The 19,312-nt window shown below is 34.1% G+C and overlaps 3 long non-coding RNA genes across 4 annotated transcripts; 2 read left to right on the top strand and 1 right to left on the bottom strand.

The window, feature by feature from the left end:
- The first annotated feature begins 7,493 nt into the window (after nt 1-7,493).
- On the top strand, nt 7,494-8,956 carry LOC147382065 (uncharacterized). The gene is made up of 4 exons (XR_015174151.1): nt 7,494-7,511; nt 7,874-7,926; nt 8,055-8,121; nt 8,278-8,956. It is a non-coding gene; the product is annotated as an uncharacterized LOC147382065 (long non-coding RNA).
- A 686-nt stretch (nt 8,957-9,642) lies between these two features.
- Nucleotides 9,643-13,345, bottom strand: LOC147382064 (uncharacterized). Its single transcript, XR_015174155.1, has 5 exons — nt 13,235-13,345; nt 12,357-12,458; nt 12,153-12,256; nt 10,185-10,243; nt 9,643-10,086 (listed from the first exon to the last, which is right to left on the bottom strand). It is a non-coding gene; the product is annotated as an uncharacterized LOC147382064 (long non-coding RNA).
- Nucleotides 13,346-13,603: 258 nt separating this feature from the next.
- LOC147382063 (uncharacterized) lies at nt 13,604-17,359 on the top strand. 2 transcript variants are annotated; one of them, XR_015174154.1, is made up of 4 exons: nt 13,604-14,146; nt 15,721-15,865; nt 16,488-16,551; nt 16,796-17,359. It is a non-coding gene; the product is annotated as an uncharacterized LOC147382063 (long non-coding RNA). The 2 variants fall into 2 exon arrangements; XR_015174153.1 differs by having other exon boundaries at nt 15,714-15,865.
- The last annotated feature ends 1,953 nt before the right edge of the window (nt 17,360-19,312 follow it).

Here is a 19,312-nt window from a genome sequence, read left to right as displayed (position 1 = left end):
GATCTTAAATGATTTTTATATTTGATTTGATAAAATGGAGATACAAATCTCATTACAATCCTCTAATTAATAGACAAATGCAATGAAAAGAGTGAGTTTTTCTTTTCTACAAGTTTTGCGCTTGATCGACTAAGAAGCGGCTTTTGATGTGTAAATGGTTACTTTTGATACTTAAGTTAAATATATACTTCTAAAGAAAGATTTACAGATGGCAGAAGCAACAAATCTCACAATTTATTAAATACCATGGAATATTATTTATGAAAAAAAAATTCTCCAGCAAACTAAAATGTATGCACTATGTTTTCTTTTAAGTAATTAAATAAGTCATACTATGTTCTGCATTCTTAAGTTGGGCATATGGGAAGATATAATCTAAATTTTCATCTAAGGTGTTTGACTCTACGCTACCTTCCATAATGGTGCTCAAATCCTTAGTAGCTTAACATAGTAGCCACAAGTTAGCAACAGGACTCCATGACAAAATACTAGAGAAACCAAAATGTTTGACCAACATGGCACACATGCAGGAAGATTAGAATCAAACATTTGATAGTTTCCAACAAGGAGATCACTAGGTGACAATCACGCGAATCCACCAATTCTAATAGTGCTTGTTATGGATTTTACAAAACTGTTCGGCTATCTTCCATAATCGAAAGAAAATAATATAGTTCCATCGGGTTTGGTGGCAAGGATCATCCATTCCATGGAGGTGCCATCATAATATGATACATTTGATCCCCCTACATACAGCATAGAGAGAAAGTGAAAAGTCTCTAATTGTTTTTACTAGGGAGTAGATCATTGGTAGATGTAACTATTAATGTTGGGTAAAATATCCTAAGGAAGAGAGTCATTCTATCCACACATCAAGGCTTCCCAATGGTGGCAAGCAGATGCAGGGTCCAATTCCATCTCCACTGCTCATCCTCGAGGCCTCCCATTTGTGCCCATGAGAAAATGTAAAGTTTGCATGCATGTCCACATATTGAATTCTTTCGTATTTGCATGAATTATATGTAATCATTTATTTATGCATGTGTTGGCAATCCAGGTTTTCAACGATCCCCATGTCTGACAACTCATATACATGCTTCGCACCAGCTCATGTATCATTGTTTAAGTTACATAAGAAATAGTCAAATAATCTTATTTTCACCTTATTCTCATCTTCTTTCCCTCACATTGGGCAATCATTATGTTGTGTTGCACCATTAATAGCAGCTCGTTCTCGAGAAGTTGTAGCTTTATATCGTTCTTCTTTGAAAATAGTGTAGCGAAAGTATCTCGTGCTCCTTTCAATGTTTTGACATCCCGAATGTGCTCCAACATTTCTTCTTCAATTGTGATTTTTAAAGTAAACATCGCCTTGCCTACTTTAATCTTCCATTTTCGCAAGATACCATTGGCATCTTCTACTGCCGGTTGTGTAACTTCATTACCACCGATAATCTCCCAAAGGTCTTGTCCTTGTAGGTAAGACTCCATGCATGCTGCCTACGTGTTATAATTTTGATTATTGAGCTTCTTGATTCCTTTAACTACCTAAAGGTTACCCATTATGCCAACAAAACTTCAACTATATGGAATAAGCTTGACTAACAATCTTGTAGAGTAGTAAACTTCTCACGACTCAAGATAGCTACACCAAAATCGATCCTTGGCAACTTCACTCTGATACCAATTGTTGAGAAAAATTTAGAATACTCAACTCTAAATGCACAAATATTGGATATATGGAAGTAAATAAATTACTTGTACTATACTCTCAATAAAAATATCATTTACAAGTTGAAGAAGAAAATAATACTCCATTAAGAAAAAACATAACTTTTATAAATACTCACACTTTCTACAACCTTTCAAGACCTCTTACTTATTGTTTTACTACTACTTGATTTTTCTCACAACTTGTTACAAAATGAGACAACTCACCCCTATTTATACTAGAAGCACCTCTTTAACTAATGGCTAGGATTGTGCCAACACATTTTTAATTTAGTAGTTACAATTTGTCATCTAGATCTTTCCACCAAAATATCTATTATTCTAAAATTTTCTACTTTTCTTTTATCTAAAAACATATAGAGTTTTTTCTAGGAAGATTCTAGAAATTGGGTTTTAAAAATATCTAGAGTTTTCTCTATAAACATTCTAGAAATTGGGCTTGACTAATAAGTTTGGACTTTTTCCAATTGGACTGATGTTGAATTTTAACATGTGATTGATAGAAGAAGAGACGTTAGATAGGTGGGAGACATAGCCATGGTATGTGAAAGAAGGTGAAAGGGAGAGGTGTTTGAGGGATCAAAGCTTTTAAGTGATTTACCACTCCTCAAGCACTGTTGCCTTGTAAGATAAGGCCATGAGTGTGTTTTTTGTGAGTTTGTGTGTGTGTGTGTAAGAGAGAGAGAGAGAGAGAGAGAGAGAGAGAGAGAGAGAGGGGTTTTATTCTACAAAGAGAAAGGGAGGAGAGAACCAAAAGAATTGTATGAGAGATTTACCCGACAGACCTAACCTGCTGCAGTTTTATAAGAGTCATGTTGGGGTGACACAAAAGTGACAAAATGATCAGGTGTCGCTCACATTACCGTAGATGCTTTTCCACGAGATACGAGTAAAAAGCATTTATGGTTATGTGCACGCCACCCCCATCATTTTTGCCACTTTTGTGTCTCCATTTGTGGCATTTCAGCATTTTCCTGTTTTTCATAAAAAAAACTCCCTTGGAGTTGGGAGTTCTAACAACTCAAAGGGATGAAGTTTGTTACAAAGCAATCCTCTGTCGTACAAGTTTAATAAGTCCGCCCACCAAAAGTCCTTAATATTATCAGCACTCAAAACTAAAAACTAGCTTTAAAAGGACGTTTAAGACTCTCCATCAAAGAGAGGTTTTGAGATGAGAAAATAATTTTAGGGATTCTAAAGAAAATTATATTTTCAGCTTCATAGACTTGACCCCTCACCCAATGTAGAAGTGTATTAAAACTTTAATACACATTTTACTAAAGAAACATTTTTTTTTTTTTTTTTTTTAAATGGTGCATTTGCAAAGAGGGGTTTAGACTTTTTTTTTTTATTCTTCCAAAAAACTGTAATTATTTAGGATAATAAATGAATTATGGTAAAATTGTAATTATTTTGTCAAAATGATTAAATTGTAAATATTCAGACGTCTACTTTTTCTAGAAACTTGGAAAGGTATTATTTAGGATAATAACTGAATTTTCAAACTTTGGAAAGACATCAAATTTTGATTTAAGCTCAATTATTTGATGTTGATCATCGTGAATTAAGCGATTATGATCATTCATTCAACTTTTGATCATCAAGAATCATTGGTTATGATGGCATCAAAATCCAATTGAACACATGATTATATCAACGGCCAATATCATCTCCTGAGAAGATCACAATTTGATCTAAAACATGTTTTAATCAATATATATATTACAATCACGTATAAATGGAAAGTCTGTGAGTGACAATCTCACATTGCCTGGGTATCAAGACCTTGGGCTATATATAAATCTAGGCACTTCTCACCTTACAAGTTCATTTTGTGAGAATGAATTAGGCCCCTGGGCTTCTACATGGTATCAGAGTGGGTAACCACATAGTGAGGGTGTGCGCGATAGTCCCACATCGTTTGGGTATCAAGACTTTGAACCATATATAAACCTTGGGCCATCCTCACCTTACAAGCGAGTCTTGTGAGGATGAGTTATGCCTACGGGCTTCTACTAGAGACCCTCAGATGCACACAATCAAATTTAATGATTTTATGAGAAATGGGGGCATCATTCCTCAAATAAAAAATATAATTAAAATAAAAAATTGTAAGATTTTAACTTATTACTATGACGTAAAAATGGAGGCATTTGTTATCATGATTAAACCCTTGAGTGGTTTACCGTTAGCTAGTCGATGAAGGAAAAGATATATGTGTAAGCATCCATGGTTCTGTGCGTATCTATATGTCAAGCCAATGTGAAATGTAGTGAATAACGCAGTCACCCCTGCATGACTCATATCCCAACAAAAGGAAGTATCGAATCGACTGCTTTAGAGACTGCTGACATGGAGGTGCAAACAAAGAAAAGCATTTATGGTTGAGTAGGGATCCAATCAGGTGTCTCGTTCCTAACCAAAGTCATGTAGCAACCCATTTTATGCCACGTGCCATATTTTTTGGGTGACCCACCGATCGTTTTGATATGTGGTCCATCCTTTAGTGAATCTATTACCCATGTGCATCCAATGATAATGGCATTGTCTTAAGAATGATTTCTAATCGTTGGATTAACTTCTTTTTCAAGAAATATGATCCAGTGAATAAAAAGTTATCAAATACTACGATTTTTCGGTATATAAGTTCACCTAGGGATGGATCACATATCCATATGGTCAGTGGGTCCCAAAAAATGCCACGTGGCATAAAATGAGTGCCACCCTGACCGTTGTTAAGAACGGGACACCCGACTGGATACCTACTCTTTATAGTTGGAAAATGCTGGAATGACACAAAGGGAGATATAAAGGTGACACAAATGATGCTGTGGTGCGCACATAACCATAAATGCTTTTTACTCATATCTCACGGAAAAGCATTTACGGTTATGTGCACGCCATCACATCATTGTGTCACCTCAGTACGACTCCTTACAGTTTCATATACACCTCCACATCCGCATGGTGTACTGTCCTGCCATTCTAGCGTGACACATATCAAAACGCCCAATATGTTATTACTAGGGGTGTCAATGGGCGGGTTCAGGGCGGACTTGGTTGAGCCCTAAACTGGCCTTAAAGAGGCGGGTTCTACCTAGAATAGTCATATACTACTATTGGGCCTAAGTCAACTAAGCTCTAGCTTGGTCTTAATGGATTTGGACTTGACTCGGGCCACGTTCGGGCTAAATAAAATGACTAAAGTTTAATATTTTTAATGAATAAATTATATTTTTCAAATAATTTTTATGTGCATGTTTAAAGACTATCCAATCGAAGTTCAAATTAATGCCTTATTAACCTATAAAGGTTATAGATGAGAGCTAAATTGTAATTTGGCAATATATTTTACTTTAATTATAAAACATTATTTTAATTAAATATGTTATACATATTTTTGTAAGATTAAGTAGCAGGCTGGGCCGGATTGGGCACAGTACGACCCTAGCCCAACTCAGATTTAACGGGTTGAAAATTATTAAATCCACCCTACTTTTGCAGGCCCTTGTTTTGTCGGGCTCAATTGACAAAAAATTTCTTTTAAACTATAATATTTGTAATATGAGTCGTGATAAAATGACTCGTCAGGTGGCATACTCAATTGACTAATTGATGTGACAAATTTAGAAACATAGATCTTTCTGTCTCGGAATTCACGATTGCACTTTCCCATAAAAAAGTGTATCCCGAGAGAGCCATGTCTCTCAAGCCAGAAAGATGAAAGATCTACGGTTTCCAAACTAGTCCACATCAGTGAGTCGAATGAGTATGTCACATGGTGAGTCATTTTATTAGAACTCTTATAATATATATTTAACAAATATGGGAAATGTTTCAGCACCCTAAGTTTTACCACACACTTTAACAAACGTTTTTTGTCCTACATGGGTTAGAAGTTTTGGAATGGGCTGATATTTGGTGAGGATGATCTCTATGATTAGAAGATCATCCTCCCCAAAAATCAGCCCATTCCGAAATGTTTAGCCCCATGTTTACACGTTGAAAAATCGTGGACCGTCTATTTTTTGTAAATCAATTTTGATGGGGTTAGAAGTTTTGGAATGAGCTGATTTTTGGTGAGGATGATCTCCTCACCATAGAGATCATCCTCACCAAAAATCAGCTCATTCCGAAACTTCTAACCCATGTAGGACAAAACGCGTTTGTTAAAATGTGTGGTAAAACTTAGGGTGCCGAACGGGACCCACAAAATATATATATATAATAGGGAAATGTTCAGCAACAAACATTTTGACAAACATTTTGGCAAAACATTTTTCAAAATATGAGTTAGAGGTTTTGGAATGGGCTGATTTTTGGTGAGGATGATCTCTGCGGTGAGGAGATCATCATCACCAAAAATCAGCCCATTCCAAAACTTCTAACCCCATCAAAAATGGTTTACAAAAAATGGACGGTCCACGATTTTTCAACTTGTAAACTGGGGCTAGAAATTTTGGAATGGGCTGGTTTTTGGTGAGGATGATCTCCTCACTGTAGAGATCATCCTCACAAAAAATCAGCCTATTCCAAAATCTCTAACACATGTTTTGAAAAATGTTTTGCCAAAATGTTTGCCAAAATGTTTGTTGCTGAACGGGACCCAATATATATATAGGGAAGGGATCAGTGGACAAATTTTGGGACAAAGATCCGGACAAATGACTGTGTCCGTCGGATCTCCACGTATCCAACGGTAGAGATCCATTAAAAAATAAATCGAATTATTTTACTTTTAACTTTTTGATATTTACAATTACCTCCCCGCATCTTAAAATTTCAAATCACCCAACTCATCTTCTTCACTCTTCTCTCAACAAAACTCGTCTTCCTCACTAACCCTAACATGCGATTTGCAGTCCTAGTCGACGATAACAACTCAAGCTACGACGACGGCTGTGGCAACCTAAAACCCCACATCTATCTTCGTCATATTCTTCTCCTAACGTTCCTTTGCGACACTCTGACCTCAACGACAACGACGGACAAAAAACCCATCTCAATCTCGTCTTCTTCATCTCTGTCGTATGTGATTGTTCATCTCATCTCAGAGGTATGATTTTTATTTCATTTCAAGTCGACTTTGACGAAGCTATAATGGTGCACTTCTTCCAGTTTTTTTGTTTATTTCAGTTTTTCGATTTTCATTTCTCGTTCTCTCTTAGGGTTTCAATTTTGATTAATTATTGAGGATCTTAAGTAGAAGGATTAATTTTATTTATTCTTTATGAGTTTTATAGTTTTTCGATTTGCAGATTTCTAGGGTTTGATGGTTCTCTTCATAAATTTATTTATGAATGATTTCTGTTGATTTTTATTGAATTTTTCAGTTAAGGGGTTATACCCATAGTTGAGTTGATAGTTTTAAGAGCTTATACCTTGGAATTTTTCAGTTAAGAGTTTCTGTTGGTGTGTTGATATGGTTTCCTGAGATTCCTTAAGACTTCTAATGTTAGACCTTTGAAGAACTGGAAGCAATGCAAATTTTTTCATTGCTTATTAATAATAAAAAAACAAATTTTTCTGTAGGCAAGATTAGCATTTGATTTTTCATGTTGGATTTTTTGTTCATATATGTAAAAAGAATGATTCTTCCACTGATCTTTAAAAGAAAATGTTCTGTTAAGGTATTTTCTTTTGAAAAATTACACTCCCTTGCTCCTTTATAATATCAGTATCACTAAAGGGCATATAGTCTAATTGCTCCATCTGGTTCACTCTAATGTAGATTAAAGCTGTCTCTACTGGATTCTTCTTGCATTCAGCTTGCATCAATGGTAATTTTTGACATCCATCTTCAGTACTTTGGCTATCTCTTGATTTTTTGCTCCACGCAGTTTGTCGCTTCTGGGGAATGCCCTAGCATGAACTGAATGAAATGTTTGAATAAGGATTCATGTTAAGAAGTAATAGACTTTTAAACCGACTTCCACTTTGACACAACTGTCCTTTATCCTATAGGCTTTGGACTGGCAGTAAGTGTAAAAATAACAATTTTTATTACTTTCACCAACTATTTATGTCATCCTTCAATTTTTATATTGTGATTCCAATTTATATCCTCAACTTTGCATTCCCTTGATAATTGACTTGTGAATCGGAACTTTTGTTCTAATGTTTATGGTTATCTTCTGTATAGGTGGGGGAGAACTATGCATGGGGCTCAAATGAGAATGGCTGCCTCGGAATCGGGTATTTGTAATCTATAAAGTTTATAGCAAGAACAAAAGCACTAGAACTTCTTGTGATGTCCAATATTTTCCAATTTCTAATCTTTGAATTTTTTTTCTTTCATTAGTTGAGATGTTCTTTAATCTCAGTTGCGCAGATGCCATCCATTTACCAGAAAGAATTGAAGGTCTATTCCTAAAATTTCCTGTACGTAAGGTAATTCGTTTAGCTTACACTTGACTTCTTGATGTGAATATTAGATGCCACCATACAAAATCTACACAAACTATAATTTTTTCTCTTTCTTCTAGTGCTTCTAATATGTTTCAAAAATGTGTGTCGTGCAGGTATCTTGTGATTGGAGGCATACAGCTGCAATTTGTGATCATGAATGAGATCTTAAGTATCTTTTCATGGACAATTTTCCTTGCCACTTTTGACGACATGTTCTTAGGGCACTTCGATAATGAGAGAGTTTTTTGATGACTGCATCCAATTAGAATTGTTAATAGAGGAGTTGAACACTTTTATTGAGAAAGTTACTGAGGGGGTTATAGGGAAGGGTGTGTAGGTAGTAGCAGGGGATAGGGCTATGCGAAGAGATGGCTTCTATTCTTATATCAATTCTTTTATGCATATAATTTTTTCCTAAAAAATTCAATGTACCTTATTTCTGTATCGAGCCTCATCACATCAACTAGTGAATGAATATTGTTTAAAAATTGTATATATTATACAAGTTTGCAGAATAGTAGTTTGGGTAAAAACAGAATTGTCCTTCATGCCTAAGTAGTGAGTTACTCTTTTTTGGTTATCAATAGTTGTTTGGACCATTGTCAACCTTTGCAACCTTTCTCAGCATCTTGTCCTTGCCAATGTGACGTAGTGGAAGAAGATATTTGCATCCCATTTGATAAATGGCGATTTCAACTTTACCACCATAAATGCAAGAGTGTCAAACTAAATCACTTTCACAAAAAATGGGGTAAGTTACCAAAGGATTCAAGCTTATTACCCCTTGTAATGGTATAAGAGAGGAGAGACAGAGATACGGGGGGCGGGGGGGTTCAAAAACATCATTTCATCACCAAAAAAATAAAAACCATAATTTCTTTTTTAATTTCAAATTCAAGCAAACTGATATTTTATTTATGTAAAACCAAGAAGAACAATCAAATCACATCCGAACGATCATGCTTCCAACTTAAAGAATAAATACAAAGTGTACACTAACGCTATGTTTGGATTGAGAGAAGTGGAGAGAAGAGAAACTCAATTATATCATTTTGTTAATTAATATATCAATTCAAAATTTTCTCAGGTGCTGATGATTTGGAGAACTCAATTATAAAAAAGAGGACTTATTAAATTATTGCAAAAGTTAAGGACAAGGATGGGAAAGTTTGATAACTTAGTCCTCATATCTAGGTATGCATGCAACAACCTCTAATTGACTACAAATTATTTTAACTAGACATGGTGGAGCCCCTCATCAATACATCAACTAATTATCGATTTTTTTACAATTGGTACTTTCGGTGTCTATTCTAATTCTAAATTTATAAATCAACTAATTTTTCTTTTAAGTCATTGCAAATTAGGTAACAGTGTGGTAAATTGGAGATGGAACATCCCATATCTTTCCTGTCATAAACTTCAACCTTTCAAATGTACATATTACCAAAAGAAATCACCAAAAAAAAAATAAAAATAAAATTAAAAAATCACCAAAAGAAATGCTGAAAAAGTTGCATCAAACATACAATTGATTTCATTAGAATGGATAAATTTCAGTCTAATACAATATCCAACCACAAGATGAATGATACAATCATAAATTCGATTCATTTATATTAGGAATGATTTCATAGCACGAACGTCCTCATGGCGGAATCAGATATCTCTCTCAGATTCTTCTTCACAACTTCATCTGCAAACACAAACTTGATCGAGTTCCTCCCCAACTGAAAGAAATCATCCTTTCCAAGACCTTTATAGTTCACATATAAACAAATAAGAATTTAGTTAAAGAATTACACCAAAAAGGAATTTTAATTTGTTATTTAAAAATATATGGATGCAAGCATCAAACTGGAATCTTAGATGACTTCAACTTTCTCCATTCTTCCTCTTCAAAGCAAATAACATGGCCGATCCTTTGAGGAAGAAAGTCCAACATTGCTTTGAAATCCAATGCAATAAATAGAAATTCAATATCCCTTTAACCATGGAAACTAAAAATTGACCAAAACAATTAGTCTCAACTACTCATGAAGTACCTTTGGAGTAGTTTGTAGCTCCACATAAACAATTTCTCAGCAGCAAAATCTACAATAACCTGTTCCACAAGTAAACACTAAATAAAATTGTATATGAAAGTGAAATTTTTCAAAAGAGTGAGTCCCTAACTTCAGTAGAATCGCCAAAGAAATAACAAAAGGTCAAACTCCAGAAGAATACCTATTAAAAACATAGATTATCACCACAACAACAAATCCTTATCCCAAATATTTGGCATCCACTAAACGAATCTTGTTCCTCCATTCCACTTTAATCCAAAGGCAAGGGTTCTGCTACTAAGTGTGAGTACATATCTATTTTTACTATCTCCAAATATGTTCTTTTGGGTCTTCCTCTCATTATTTTAGGGACCTTCAACTTGAATATTTCTTCTAATTAGGTTCCGAATTGGCCTTTATTGAACATGAACAAACCATCTCAGCTGACTCTCCTAGTTTATTGTCTATTAGAGCTAACCCACATGTTCCTAATGCGTATATTTCTAAATTTACATTTCCTAGTCTTTACACTCATCCATCTTAACATCCTCATCTCTACTATGCTCAAATTCTTATTTACCAAAACAATATAATATAACTATAACAAAACTATGAGGAAGTTTAGGAAAATAAAGGAGTATGAGAAACGCCAACAGGAAATCCAAAATAATTCAATGAAAATTTGACATCATAAAAGGATGAAAACAATTGTAATGGGTGATGGATGTGAGTTGCATGTGATAACACAATCATAAGCATTTACAGTGAAGTACATAACGAATTGGGGTAAACAACATGAATATTTAGGTCATAAATAAATTTATGAAGAGAACCATCAAATGCGTTCAACGGTCAGATATAATTATAGGGTACTAAAGGAATAACATTTGTTGAATGCAAGAATCCAACAGAGACAGCTTTAATCTACATTAGAGTGAACCAGATGGAGCAATTAGACTGTATGCCCTTTAGTGATACTGATATTATAAAGGAGCAAGAGAGTGTAATTTTTCAAAAGAAGATACCTTAACACCCTCAAGTTTTTTTTATTAGTCTTGGTGTAAATTCACTGCATAAACAAATTGATCTTGATATACAGTAAGTCACAGACAAACAAAATAAAGTTCTAATGAATATTACCAAATAAACTGTATTTATAAGAATATGAAAAGTTGATAATGATGACATAAACTATGACTGTTTCATGGGTAGTGATAAAAGTTCACTTCATAATGGGCATGGGATTATAACACATTGAATAGATTGTCACTTCATGCATGGGTAGTGTATGAAAAGTTTATCCCATGCCCATTATGAAGTGAACTTTCAATTTACATAAGATGGAAACTGAATAATCATTGAAAATTTTATAATTAGCTTCCACACTACTGAATCCTCATTTACATGCTTGCTGTTTCAAGGAATTTTCCTCTGAAGCCTCTTATACGCTTTAAGGTGTCTATTAAATCTAATTTTTTTTCAATAATATTTGTGGTCAAAGGTTCAACAAAGTTCGTGATCTTATGATGAGGCAAAAAGACATCAACTCTAAAACCTCAAGATAGACTATTCAACTAAGAATAGCCATAGAAGGACACATATTTTTCACCTCTTAATGATTATGAAAAAACATAGACATTAGATATTTCCATAAAATCCTACTCAGAGAGAAAAGAACCCCTTCATCGATTTCTCTTTCCTTTTATTCTGTCATTCGAAGTAAAATTTCATTTTAGTTTGTATGCAAAATGTTGAATAAAATGTCTGATGGGAAAGATGAGCACTGAATTGCTCATAGTGGCTCCAAGGAGAAGAAAAGAAAAGCAGTTCATTTCATTTCCATGTAAAGCAGTATATCATGCAATAGGTTCAAAGAGAATTTGCTAAAATCTATATTGTGTGAATTAATTCTATATTTGCATTTACGATTTATAGAACATTTAGATTGGTCGTGAAAGATTGTAAGACCTTGTCCAACCTGGTACTTCTTAGAAATCCTAGAAAGCTTAATTGATGGCCATGACCAAGACTCCCAGACCCTCCTGCACCCCAGCTCAAGACCACACCTTCATCTACAAAATACAACAAAGAAACAACTGTCAATCCTAACAAATGTTATTCCTTTAGTACCCTATGATTATATATTAAGCATTAAATGTTGAAACTTTGTACCTGTGACAGCAATTGAGTGCTCGGCACCCAAGGCTATCATTTTAATTTGGATATCATTCAAGCAGTCAACTCTGCTTGGTGTAGGAACTATCTTTGCCGCCCCTACAAAGTATTACAGAGTGACATTTACTGTTAGTTCCAATAGATTTTTTTTTTAAATAACTGTAGTATTTAAAAACTAGAAAAAGTACAAACTGATCATGCAAAAATTATCATACTACTTCCTAGAATTTGGATCATAAATACAAGAGCTTGCTGGTTGAAAGTTGGCTATTTGTACATCCAAGGAATAGTTCAAAGTAGATAGCAGAACATTTTTTTTAAAGATCAGTGGAAGAATCATTCTTTTTACATATATGAACAAAAAATCCAACTTGAAAAATCAAATGCTAATCTTGCTTGCGGAAAATTTTGTTTTTTTTTATATTAATAAGCAATGGAAAATTTTGCATTGCTTCCAGTTCTTCAAAGGTCTAACATCAGAAGTCTTAAGGAATCTCAGGAAACCATATCAACACACCAACGGAAACTCTTAACTGAAAAATTCCAGGGTATAAGCTCTTAAAACTATCAACTCAACTATGGGTATAACCCCTTAACTGAAAAATTCAATAAAAATCAACAGAAATCATTCATAAATAAATTTATGAAGAGAACCATCAAACCCTAGAAATCTGCAAATCGAAAAACTATAAAACTCATAAAGAATAAATAAAATTAATCCTTCTACTTAAGATCCTCAATAATTAATCAAAATTGAAACCCTAAGAGAGAACGAGAAATGAAAATCGAAAAACTGAAATAAACAAATAAAAACTGGAAGAAGTGCACCATTATAGCTTCGTCAAAGTCGACTTGAAATGAAATAAAAATCATACCTCTGAGATGAACAATCACATACGACAGAGATGAAGAAGACGAGATTGAGATGGGTTTTTTGTCCGTCGTTGTCGTTGAGGTCAGAGTGTCGCAAAGGAACGTTAGGTGATGAAAATTTTAAGATGCGGCGAGGTAATTGTAAATATCAAAAAGTTAAAAGTAAAATAATTCGATTTATTTTTTAATGGATCTCTACCGTTGATACGTGGAGATCCGACGGACACAGTCATTGTCCGGATCTTTGTCCCAAAATTGTCCACTGATCCCTTCCCTATATATATATTATATATATATATATATATAATGATAATTATCAAAAACTTTTGACGTATTCCGATTCAGGCTCATTTTTCATTTTATTTTGAAAACATGCCTGACAGGATTGGAGGTTTTTTAATGTGACGATCTTACTCATAAAAAGTGGCGAGATCTGCAAAATTGTCACTTTTAGAAGAAAAAAAACCCGAGATTTTGCTACATCTCATCTCCAGTCGAGGCACTACCATTGCTTGAGTCAATCGATACTGGTACGACCCTATCGACTGCAACTTGAGGGGTTTTCATCATTAAGAAGTGGAAGCATTTTTGAGAGATTTTGATTTTCTCCAAATCGTTCAAGTAAATCATTTCCAACCCATCTGGGTCCTTCACTACTGTCCTATCAATGAAAGGACGCGATTTGACAATCAAAGATGTATCTCATCTTGATCTACAAATCGACGCCCAAGATTTGATGAAGTGGTTCGATGTTCGACCATCGGCATCTACATGATTAATCTCAAAGCCCTCATCATCATCATCATCGTCATCAGAAAAGATCTTGGACAAGGGGATATCGCCAATCTGAAAACATAGGAGTTAGGGCTGCAATTTGGGCGGTTTGGGGGATAGACCTAGACTCCACTGTACTGGTAAAGCCCTCAACTCAACTAGATCATTGAGTGGCCAAAGTTCATTAACCCAAACTCAACTTGGACTGCTCTCGATTTAGTTGGAGTAATGTAGTTTTGGGTGGATTGGGTTTAGTGATAATTTTATTTTGATTAGCAAATATATATATATATAATTTCAGAATAGTTTGATTTTTTGTGAGGATAGTCTCTAGGGTGAGGAGATTGTCTTCACAAAAAATTAGCCCTATTGAAAATTTCTAACCCCATCAAAAGTCGTTTAGAATTGTGGACCGTCGACTTATATAATTAATTTGATGAGGTTAGAAATTTTGGATAAGACTGATTTTTTGTGAGGATGATCTCATATAAAGATTATCTTCACAAAAATTCAATCCAATCCGAAACTTTTAAGTCATATAAGAGAAATTTTGACGCCCAACATTTGCTCCTTAAACCCTAAGAGGTGGCTTAAAGGCAATTTCAAATTTAATAAATGGTGAGAGTCCGTAGGTTGAGTGTTCGATACCCATTATGGGCAATATTTCCTTGGGGCACCTGTGAGGGTGTTCCCTCACTTACTTGGTGCTTGTGATGCGTGGGTGTTGCACTTGTCCGAGGGAGAGTCCCTTATGCCTTGGTTTTGGTCCTGGCTCATCCGACCCCTCCTAGTAGGACGTAAGTCCGAACACCCCTGTTATAAAAAATAAAAGACAAAAACATTGGCTCCTTAACATTGGTTGCTGAACACTTTATATATATATATATTCTCTCTTAAATAATTAAAATTTTTAAAAATATAATAATTAATATAAAAATATTTGTATATTATTATTAGACTCGTGTTAGATTGAATTGAGGTAGCCAAACTCTCAACCCAAATTAAGATTAAGTTGAGTTATTCTAACCAAGGCTCAACTCATGTTTTACATAGCTTAGTCGTGGCTCGCGCCATTAGGTGTCACACGTCATGAACGTGAAAAGAGAAGGGCTGCTCCAAAATTTTGAGGCCAATTGACCCTTCAAATTATTTTTCTGCGAGCTTTGGAAGTTACGGTTACCCGATTCGTTAATTAAATACCGAACCACGAATTGGTTCGAACCAAATACCAATTCACGTGGGTTTGTGGAATCTAGTTAATTGAGCGAACTTCATTCTAGTTTAATTTTTTTTTTATCTCCTTCCACAATTTGATAATATTTGATATATTCCCCTAAAATTTTAAATTGATAGAATACCCCTTTGACCTTGGTATTTATTAAGAGATTAATGAAAACTAAACAAAAATCCTCAACTTAAATAAATAAAAAATAAAAAATAAAACATAAAAATTCAGAATGTGTTTGTGTGTGTGTGGGTTATACATGGTAGATATGTGAAGAGAATAAAAACCTGTTTGAGGAATTTTGAGTGTTCTCGGAGGTTTGGCTAAATTGATTGAAGATAGAGACAAAGATCTATCTGAGTCTTAGTCGGGATTCTCTGTTTCTGTATCACTTAGATGAGAGTACCTATTCATGCATTTTGATTTATTCAAGTTTTTCATAAATCTCTTTTTTTGCATTTCTACTAACATTGGTGTTTCAGAATTCAGATGGATTGGTTTCTTTCTCTCACGCCCAAACAAACCCACACATACGTGTAACATGCCTACATTTCTTCACAAACTTATGGTCATGTTCTCTTCTATTATTGGGAAAATAACAAAAGTGTTCAAAAAGTCACTCAACATCCTAAAGGTAAGAAAATGTCATTTAAATGACAACAGTAATTACTCATCATAATAATGTTTATTGCGACGAATAAGAAATAGTACTTGAATGAATTTGGTGCAATCATGGTATACCTATTGTATATGATGACAACCTAGTTTAAAATATCATCAAAGTCTCAATACAAGAGGTTGCTGCTTTCTGAGATACTGGTGGGTTCTCCACACTTATTCATTCAATTCTCATCATTCTCTTGTAATTGCAAGCAACACCTTATTATCACATTGTTTATCTTAAAACAATAGTGATCATGACACAATTATTCCATTGTTGAGCACAAAAGCATGGATAAGGTCACTTAATTACCCCATTGTTGATGACTAGCAACCATGTTTTTTTGATGGCTAAGTTGGAGGGTAGGCTCATATTTTATCTCTTAATAAAAATTCAGTATAGCTACTCTATTGCACTTGCTGTGATCATTTAAGCTAAAGTAGACGTAAGTATGCTCTAATAATGAGAATTTAAAATTGTGAAGTTTCAATTACCTACAAACAACTTAGATTTTCTTTATGATGGTTTTTAGTTTTCTTCGTGTCCTTATTTTCTAATATTTTTTTATAAGCAAAATTCTTTGCTTGTACTGTAGATTATGACAAGGGTAAATCTTGCATCTACATGGCAAGAATATCATGGAGAATGAATATGTCAAGGTAGGTTTTATAGCAAAATAAACCATGTTTTTATGAGTTGGTCAATGCGTATTTCTCTAAATTAAATTAGCTTTTTTTTGTTTTGTTTTTGGGTTTCGTTTGTTCTCCAAGCAACTTATTTATGTCTCCTTAAAGATTGGAGCATTCCATACCTTAAGAATTGACCTTTTCAACATCCAAGCAATTTACATTAATATTCAATTGTGTGCAAGTGTTTTTAATAAAAAGTATTGCTGCATTTCAGGTAAAGGCAGTGAAATTTAAGGATAGAATAGTGTTGGATGCATAATTACTTAAGAAAAATGGAACAAAAGGAATGCAGGCAAGAAGACCTTCGTGAGGGAGTAAACCTTTACAAGTAAGTCTGGACAAATTGAGTTTCTCAGTTTGCATTTCTTTTATTTAGAAGAAATAGAAATTCATACTGGAAAGATCTTGATGCAAGCTTTCTAATGGATTCAGTTTTATGCAAACTGGGTTGTGTACGACATGCTATGAGCTTCTGAAAATTCTTAAAGGAACTTCCTTAATTAAAATGGCACTATCATTTTAAAAAGGTAGAATCTAGAAAATATAGGACTGGGGACTTGTAACTGAGAGTTTTTAGGTGAATATGTTTGAATGATTCTTCAACTTTGATATTTTCTCTAAAATTGTTATTAACTTTGACTCCTTTGAAATTTTTAATGGTTGTTTTGTTTTGAGAAAATTAAATGATTTTGAAACCCAGCAATAACTTTCGGATAGTACTTGCTTCATATAAATTCTTACACACACACACACATACATACATACACACACACACACACACACACACACACACACACATATATATATAGCTTGAAGATGGTATTATTTTGGTTGGTATATAATATTCCATCCCGTTAGATACAACTATACCTATTTGTAGCTTCCCTCGATTGATACTTGTTTGTGGTCTTCTCTGTTATATTGTGCTATCTATATATTCATTATTATTGGATAACTATATAGTGTATGGAGTTGGCTGTTCATAAATATTTAGCCGTGCTCGGATGTGCTCACCATGCATACTTTTCTTGGAGGGCCCTTTGAATTTTTTGGCAAGTCAATAAAATTTCCTAGAAAAAACAAGAGCTAAAGTGATATATTAAAAAAAACTTTGTTTTGTTTGGATCCAATGCCATACAAGTCCCTTTTTGTTGTTGTGACCATTGATGCAACGCAACATTTGGAGTAGTAGTACCAATTGCAATAGCAATAGGAGAAGATGGAGGAAAACAAGGACGGGAGCATCTATTTTTGATTCCCATTGATAGATATAAGAACTATAGAAATATGACTAGATAAGGATTACACCAAAAGAAGACCAGACAAGCCGTAGAAAATGAGAGATGGTTGAAAAGGGAAGGGGGAGAAAAATGTCCAAGAGAGATAGTTTAGATCGAGAGAAAATATGGACTTTTAAAACTAGAAATGGTTGTAGGGAAGAGTTGATACTGCGAAAAAGGGGGAAAACAAGAGCTTAAATACTAGAATCTCTTCATAAAAAAAAGATAATTTATAGAGACAGAAAAAACATGTTGTTAATGACTTGATAGATTATGAAAGAAGTATTTAATAGAGTAGGATGGAACAAGCTCTAGAAATGATTGTTTGAGTGGAAGATGGATTAAATAACAAGAAAAAGTGAAAACCTAAATACCAATTATGGTTGAGCATAGATGATTAAGAAAGAGATGGTCTTGGGATGAAGAACAATCTGACTTTTGAGACTTGAAATACATAGGATTGGGGGAACTTTTTCGATGAAGTTGAAACTTGCCTAGTAAATTATGCCAGGTTTGGGTATTAAATTTGGCGTTAAAAACTAAAGATTTGATGCAAATGGAATGTCCATAGAGTGCACTCATGAGTCCCTTGAATTATTAAAATAAATAATTACATTTATTAATTACATTTTTTTTTCAAATTCAGAATTATATTTATTTTCTATTTAAATGAAAAAGCATGTTAAATATATAACATCAACTTGGTCAAGATTTTAAAATATTTAGCCCACCTTTTAAAGAACTACGCAACACAAAACATCTTGATTGCTGATTAAAACCATTGGATTTGAGTAATTCAAAAATGGTCCTTGTGAACGAATAACTCAGTTAAATTGCTTGAATCAAATGACTAGAAATAACTATTCAAGGTGATTTTCAGTATATAGATATTCTAAGATGTGGGCTATATATTCACAAATTAAATATTCTATATCTGATAAATCCTATGTGGCGGATAAATTAAGAAGATATGGATGCTTTTCTTAATTAGAAAGAGTCAGATAACGTTCAACCAACCTTCTCTTTTTTATTATTTTTTTTTTATATTTTTATTCTAAAGAATGAGGAAAAGAGATGAAATAAGGTTAGCTACCTTTATGGGCAAAATGAATTGTATTGTTGATGTTCAAGAAAAAAAGGGAAATTTTATGGACATGCCCATTTTCTGCAAGGGTATATGGGACAAATTGAAAAAAAAACCAAAATTTTTATTTTTTGGCATCCATTTTCTTCTTCCTCTTTTCTGTCTTCTCTGGTGATTCAACATAGCCACCATCTCCTCCACCCGCCACTCTCTCCCCCTCTTAATTTTTCTTATTCTTCTTGTCCTCCTCCTCCGATCCTCTCTCTCTCTCTCTCTCTCCTCCCCCCACCCCCACTTTCTTTTTCGGCTAGCCTCCAATCCCTCTCCGTTTATTTGGTTATCTTCTTCTTCTTCTCCTCCCCTTCCT

Source organism: Akebia trifoliata, unplaced genomic scaffold, assembly GCF_017979445.1.
Source record: "Akebia trifoliata isolate Shusen 1 unplaced genomic scaffold, ASM1797944v1 Contig00059, whole genome shotgun sequence".
NCBI lineage: Eukaryota > Viridiplantae > Streptophyta > Magnoliopsida > Ranunculales > Lardizabalaceae > Akebia > Akebia trifoliata.
This window is presented reverse-complemented; position numbering and strand designations above follow the sequence as displayed.